The sequence below is a fragment of the Notolepis coatsorum genome (genome assembly GCF_963971535.1).
Source record: "Notolepis coatsorum genome assembly, chromosome: 4".
NCBI lineage: Eukaryota > Metazoa > Chordata > Actinopteri > Aulopiformes > Paralepididae > Notolepis > Notolepis coatsorum.
In genome coordinates, this window is record NC_140168.1 from 40082944 (window position 1) to 40090443 (window position 7500).

At 41.5% G+C, this 7500-nt stretch overlaps 1 protein-coding gene across 1 annotated transcript in view; it reads right to left on the reverse strand.

Moving 5' to 3' along the window:
* Nucleotides 1-7500, reverse strand: part of rims3 (regulating synaptic membrane exocytosis 3) — a gene marked incomplete at both ends in the record, with an annotated part of 61001 nt that overhangs the window by 53074 nt on the left and 427 nt on the right. The window lies entirely within an intron of this gene.

The window sequence follows — 7500 nt, forward strand, 5'->3', positions numbered from 1 at the left end:
GTGGATCAGAGCAGCCCTGCCTCTCTCTCTCTCCCTCTCTCTCTCTCTCTCTCTCTCTCTCTCTCTCTCTCTCTCTCTCTCTCTCTCTCTCTCTCTCTCTCTCTCTCTCTCTCTCTCTCATTCTCCTTTTACCAGGCCGTCTGGGTGACATGTTTGCCTATTTCCCACTGAGAGCGAGTGGGTTTGTGTTTTTAAAGTAGAGTGAAAGCCACTGCAGTCTGTAATTACACCCCACAGGAGATGTATTAGAAGTAGAACACACTGTCGCTATCATCACCTACAGCCACACTTAAACCAGACCACTTCGGGACTTACAGTAATACACGTGTTTGTTTGAGTGCTCCAGCCGGCTCACAAGGGATGACACTAAATGTACAGTAGTAGCCTCTGACAGCCTTCTGAATAAAAGAGATGATTACACCTATTGCAAGACTGGACTGGAATATATAGTATTCGTATTGTTATTATTGTTAACCACTAACCAGTTATAGTGCCGAATACCATTGGCAATTATGCTATTAGAAGCAGTGGACCACCGTCAAGGATAAAAGGAGAAATAAACTAACCAGGAACACGACTATTACCTCGCCCCCGGTACCGCCAGGAAATAGTTTCAACCTACTCTCGGAAACACGCATATCAACACCAAAAGCAAAGAGACATAGAAGCGTGGCTAACGACGCTAGCGAAGCAAACAGTGAGCGGAACGGAGCTCACGCTAACGCCGCTAATAGCAGGAATACCGGAGCTCACGCTAACACTAGCGAAGCAAACAACTTGCATGCCGGAGCTCACGCTAATGCTAGCGAAGCTAACAACCGGCACATCGGAGCACACGCTAACGACGAGACGATGAGGAAAACAGCCACGAGCGACACGGCTAGCAAACACGACCCAGACCGAGCTAACGGCTAACAGCGAAGAGACTACCATGCGCCGAGGAGAACGTCGCGGTAGCCAACGCCGAAGGTACGGGACCAGCGTTAACATGCCGGCTATTGAGATGGGTAACGAGGCTTCACCAAGGCCACAGGACTGTGGTAAGAACCGGCAGACTAGGCCTAGCCCAAAAACAAACAGCCCCAAAACTGTTGGTAAGAAAAATGCTAACCTCACACAGAAAACAGACTGCATACTGATTGGAGATTCCACAACAAGGTATGTGGAGATGGCAAACACAGAAAATATCAGTCTAGACAGTAGACAATACATCTGTGAAAGAGCTGGCCGAAATACTTCCAACACTGATCAGACCGGGCATAACAAACATTGTCATTCACTCTGGATCGTTTGACATCCTGCGAAAGAAGACTGGCACAGAGACTTTGAAAGACGATTTCACACGTTTAATGAACACACTAGACAAACATCAGTCTGTGTACATAGACACTGATGTGTCCATCAGTGGACCAATTGCATGCTTTCGCAGAGGACAAGAAGCCTTTAGTCGACTCCTACATTTTAATTCATGGTTAGGGTCTGCATGTCTTGTACACGGCCTGAAATTCATTGACAACTTCAATGTTTTCTGGAATAACCCGGAACGTTTTCAAAGAAATGGCTTCTTCCCAAATCGCTTAGGTTCAAGGCTTCTAGCAGCAAACATGCGTCATACCTTAATGGCCTCCAAGAATATCAAACTCATACCAGCACAAGAGATAATCACGAAGGACACAATCTCACCACGAGGTGCAGCAGCAGCACAAGGCGTCCCCCCCCCCCCCCCCATATAACACAAGGCCATCTCGTCTGATCAAATGTCCCCGAAAGCACAGTACAGTCAGTACGGTGCAGTATAGCACAATTGCCATGCCATCTCTCAAAACATACCGGTAATCATAACCAGCCAATGGCATGGTGAAAAATATACGCCATCAATGCGTTTACCTGCTATTAACCTCAGGGCCATCAAGGTCAAGCCAAAGCAGACCTCCTCTAAAGAAGTCCAACAAATAAAATTAGCCCTCCTAAATGTCAGATCACTGAATAATAAAACATTCTTAGTAAATGATCTGATTAAAGAAAATAACTTAGATTGCATCTGCCTAGTAGAGGCTAAATAATGACACAGCTACATCAATAATGATAGAAGCTTGTCCACCAGACTATAACTTTTTTCAAATACCCAGAAAAAATAAAAGGGGCGGAGGAGTTGCAGCAATCTTCTCCTCAAAACTCTTGTTTAGAATCACAGAACTAGGCGAGTTCATGTCGATGGAATATCTTGCCATTGAGCTCAAAACAGAATCCGCTATTATCGTCACAATATACCGCCCGCCTAGACACTCACCAATATTTATACAGGAGCTCTCTGAACTGATCTCACTATGTGTTACCGGATATGATAAGGTGATCCTAAATGGAGACTTAAACATCCATTTTAATAAGAAAACAGACTCCAAAACTATAGAACTAAAAAATCTACTGGATAGCTTTGACCTAATACAGCATATAACAAATGCAACTCACAGGATTGGGAATACACTAGACTTAGTTATAACAACAACTGGGCTAAGCATAACAAATATCTCAATAACTGAATTACCTCTCTCTGACCATCACTGTATATTTTTTGATACTCAAATAACCCTTACTAAAACAAAAAAAGAAATCATAGTTAAAAAGAGGCTCCTAAACGACAAGGCTGAATCAAAGTGCATTGATCTTATCAGACTACATGAACCACACAATCATGACAGCTCTCTAAATGAAATGGTAGAAAATCTCAATGATGCAATGTCATCTATATTAAATTCTGTCGCCCCATTAACACTTTAATCGCCGAAGACGCTGTTCAGCGTCTTTCCCCGCCATGCTTATTCTGCCGAAGATGCTGGACAGCGTCTTTGATATCAATATTTCAAAAATCTGTGATCAATATTTCTCCCCCGGAGACATGAGATGTACTGGTGAGCCCCTCTCAACTCTCTAACGGTTCAAGAGCGCCATCTGGTGGCCGATCGGCGGATCGCCCAGGGAAGAAACAGGAAGTGGAAGCTGGTGCTCATTTCTATTCGGTCCGATCACTCGCTAATAGTCCCAGGACTCGAGCTGATCACAACGGATAGTGATCCGTTACCAATAACTCGATAAACAACATGATTTGGACGTATATACTATTATACAACCTGGAAATGGATTGGATATTTCGACATCCCATAATAGAAAAAATTCGGTTCCACGCTCATCTCCCAACGCTACGAGGAAGCTACGGTGAGTTTCAGCGTTATTTGTTAACGTCTTCGATACTAACTGCTCTAATGATCATATCACCCACACTAGATGAATGATATAACGTTGCCCATGGAATTATAAACGACCCCCCCCCATCCGGTCAACATCAGATCATACGTAGTAACTCCTAGAAGCACGTACAGTTGACATTTTTTATCTCGCACAGATTCCTACCAAACTGTATTTGATCATCAATATAATGCATTTAGGGCTATAAATCAAGTTCTGGAGAAAGCTGCAGAAAACGATAAAAACATACTTATACTTTAGACCGTATTTTAGTATGAATATGTGAATGAAAAAGTATAACGTTGCTACACCCTGAACAATAGATATAGGACGTTGAATGGGCCATAGCAATGTCAATTTAGCAATAAAATTTAAAAAGTTATAGCCCTGCAAAGAAGGGAAACTTCTCCATGTTAAATAGGGCTGGCGAGGGATGGTAAATTATGAATTTAACCCCGGCGATCAAAGTGTTAAAAACGAAAAAGAAGAAAACTAGAGCCTCGCCCTGGTTGAACTATAATACGGTCAACAAAGAAAAAAGGAAATGTCGTGCAGCGGAGCGAAAATGGAGAAAAACAAAAACCACCATATGCTGTGATATATACAAAGATGCTTTAACTGCTTATAATAAAACCATCCGCTTAGCAAGGAAAGATTACTTCTCTAAAATCATTACAGAAAATGCTGGAAACTCCAGAATCCTTTTTTCCACTATTAATGTACTACTCAACACTGCCCCTACACCTCCTCAGTCATCAACGGTTAAGTGTGAAGAACTTGCACTATTCTTTAACAACAAAATAACCTTGATCAGGGCCAGCATTACTCATGATGGAAATAAAGCTGATTGCGGCAAACCGCGCAATGTAACCATGAGAAGTTTCACATGCATCACATTAGATGTACTCTGCAAAACTGTCTCAGAATGTAACTCCTCCACCTCAGACATTGACCCTATACCTACAGCTTTCTTCAAACGGGTGTTTAATAGTGTTTCAAGCCCTGTGCTAGATATCATAAACACTTCCCTTAGGACTGGTATTTTCCCAGATGCCTTTAAAACAGCAGTTGTAAAGCCATTACTAAAAAAACCTAACTTGGATAGTAATGAAATGGCAAATTATCGTCCAATATCCAACCTACCATTCATTAGTAAAGTACTTGAAAAGATAGTTTCAGTTCAAATAAATTCCTTTCTTGAAGAAAACAACATCTTAGAAGAATTTCAGTCAGGATTCAGAAAATATCATAGCACTGAAACTGCCCTCACCAAAATAATCAGTGACCTCAGACTAAACTCTGACGAGAATAAGATCTCCATCCTTATCCTGTTAGATCTCAGTGCAGCATTTGATACAATCGATCACGATATTCTAATCGATCGTCTTGAAAACCATGTCGGTTTCTCAGAACATGTGCTGGGCTGGTTTAAAACATACATCAGAGGGAGGAAATTCTATGTTAAACTAGGAGATCACATGTCTGATATATACGACAACAACTATGGAGTTGCACAAGGGAGTTGCTTAGGTCCTTTACTCTTCTCCCTTTACATGTTACCGCTGGGTGATATCATCAGAGAACATAATGTAGATTTCCATAGCTATGCGGATGATACACAACTGTACATATCTGCTGAACCAAATGATACAGCGATTAGCTCCATTACAGACTGCTTACTGGCAATAAATAAATGGATGAGTAAGAACTTCCTGAAACTAAACGAGAACAAAACTGAAATTCTAATTATCGAAAAAAGAAACATTAATAAAGAACCTGGGGGGACTAACCCCTTGGATCAAATCTGAGGTCACAAGTCTTGGGGTTATCATAGATTCAGAACTGAACTTCAATTCTCATATTAGCAAAGTGACGAAAACATCGTTCTTCCATCTCAGAAATATAGCAAAAGTACGACCATTTATTAATCAGAACGATGCTGAGAAGCTAATTCATGCATTCATATCTAGCCGGTTAGACTACTGTAATGCAATTTTCACAGGTCTCCCTAAGAAAACCACAGAGAGGCTTCAGCTAATCCAAAACTCTGCAGCCCGACTGCTAACTAGAACCAAAAGGAGAGAGCACATTAAGATAAGATAAGATAAGATAAGATATTCCTTTATTAATCCCCTTGGGGAAATTCGTGACAGTCTTAGCTGCTTTACACTGGCTTCCTGTAACATTTAGAATTGACTTTAAGGTCCTTCTCCTTACATACAAAGCTCTAAATGGACAGGGACCTAGCTACATCGCCAACACTCTAATAAATTACACACCAGCAAGAACACTGCAATCATCAGCTGCTGGACTACTAGAGGCTCCAAGAAGCAGTCAAAAGAGGATCGGTAATGCAGCCTTTATCAACTATGCCCCAAAACTATGGAACAAACTACCCCAAAACATCAGGGAAGCCAACTCGCTAGACATCTTTAAAAGACAGCTTAAAACCTATCTCTTTGCTCAGGCATTTCACTGATAAATATCTGCTACCACCTAGTGGCAAGAGGAAACATCAGGGATATCCTGACACAACTTGTATTTACCTGCACTATTCTTACCCTGCCTACTCTTATACACTGCCTATCAAATTCATGTGTCGGTTATTGCACTTTTTACTTCTTACTGATGACTATTTTTAAACTGAATCATTTTAAACAATTTTTATTATTTGCTAGATCCAAATGTGAAACACTGTGATTATTTGTATTACTGAATAGAGAGCCTATTAGGATGCTAGATCCTAATGTGAAACACTGTGATTTACCATACCTTGCTATGCTCGCTCATGCCTGTATTTCATGTCCGTTCTATTTTATAATTTTTAGACTATTTTTAAACTGAATCATTTTAAACTATTTTTATTATTTGTGTTACTGAAAACTGTAAGCGGAGAGCCTATTGGGATGCTAGATCCTAATGTGAAACACTGTGATTTGCCATACCTTGCTACCTGTCTATCTTTTTTATGCCCGCTTATGCCTGTATTTTTTACTGTTGTGAAGCACTTTGAACTGCAACCTCTGTATGAAAAGTGCTATACAAATAAAGTTATTATTATTATTATTATTATTATTATTATTATTATTATTATTAGATACAAAAGGACCCTTTCTATGGGTTTATAAAAGCATGAGAACATGTTTGACTTTCGACGGTGACAGAAACACAAGGCAGCAGTGTAAAGAGGATTAAACCCCTTGTACATAAAATAAATATAATCGCCATCTGAAAATCTATATCTTTCCACACCTTCAAATCAAAACCCATAATCCCTCAGCCCCTGATCCGATCAGCTTCATTATCCTCGTACACTTACAGTTCTCAGAATCCAACCTTCTTTTTTTTAAACAGGCAAAGGACATCCCATGGAACCAAGACAAAGAGACGCCACAGAGGGAGGGGAGCAGAAAAAAAGAAACAGGACAACATGTAGAGAGAGAGAGGAGATGGGCAATTATAGGGAGCAACAGGAGGGAGGGGAGGAAGGAGGGAGAAAGGGTGTCACCCTGACCTAGCAGGAATGATGAGATGAGGAGGTGGAGAGAGGGAGTGGAGAGAGAGTGAGAGTGATAGAGAAAGAGAGAGAGAGAGAGAGAGAGAGAGAGAGAGAGAGAGAGAGAGAGAGAGAGAGAGAGAGAGAGAGAGAGAGAGGGGTGAGAAAGAGAGAGAGAGAGAGTGGTGGGAGAGTGGTGAGAAAGAGAGAGAGAGAGAGAGAGTGGTGAGAAAGAGAGAGTGAGAGAGAGTGAGAGAGAGAGAAAGAGAGAGAGAGAGAGAGAGAGAGAGAGAGAGAGAGAGAGAGAGAGAGAGAGAGAGAGGAATAAAGACTGATGGGGGAAATGAAGGTCAGGGTAGGGGAGGAGACAAATAGAGAGGGATGACCAGATATAGAGTGAGAGAGGAGAGGTGAGTAATGAGCAGCAGAGTGGAGAAAAAAGATAAACAGAGAGATGGACACTGAACATTCTGTAATGTTAGGGAACTGTGTGGGGGCGGAATGAGAACAAGAGGGTAAACACAACATGCAGAAGATGATGTGAAGATGTCCTCAGAGACATCAGGTGGAAGGGGGTGCAAGGGGGAGGCACTAGGGTCTAGGTTAGTTCTGCGACAGTCTCGTTGACGTGCACGGATAACATTATTTCACCGCAATACCACTGCCTGCCAACTTTAAAGGTGCTGTAAGTGGTGTTTTCTTTATTAAAACAACTGGTCTACGTGTTGAAATAATAGCTCTACATTACAACAGCCATCACT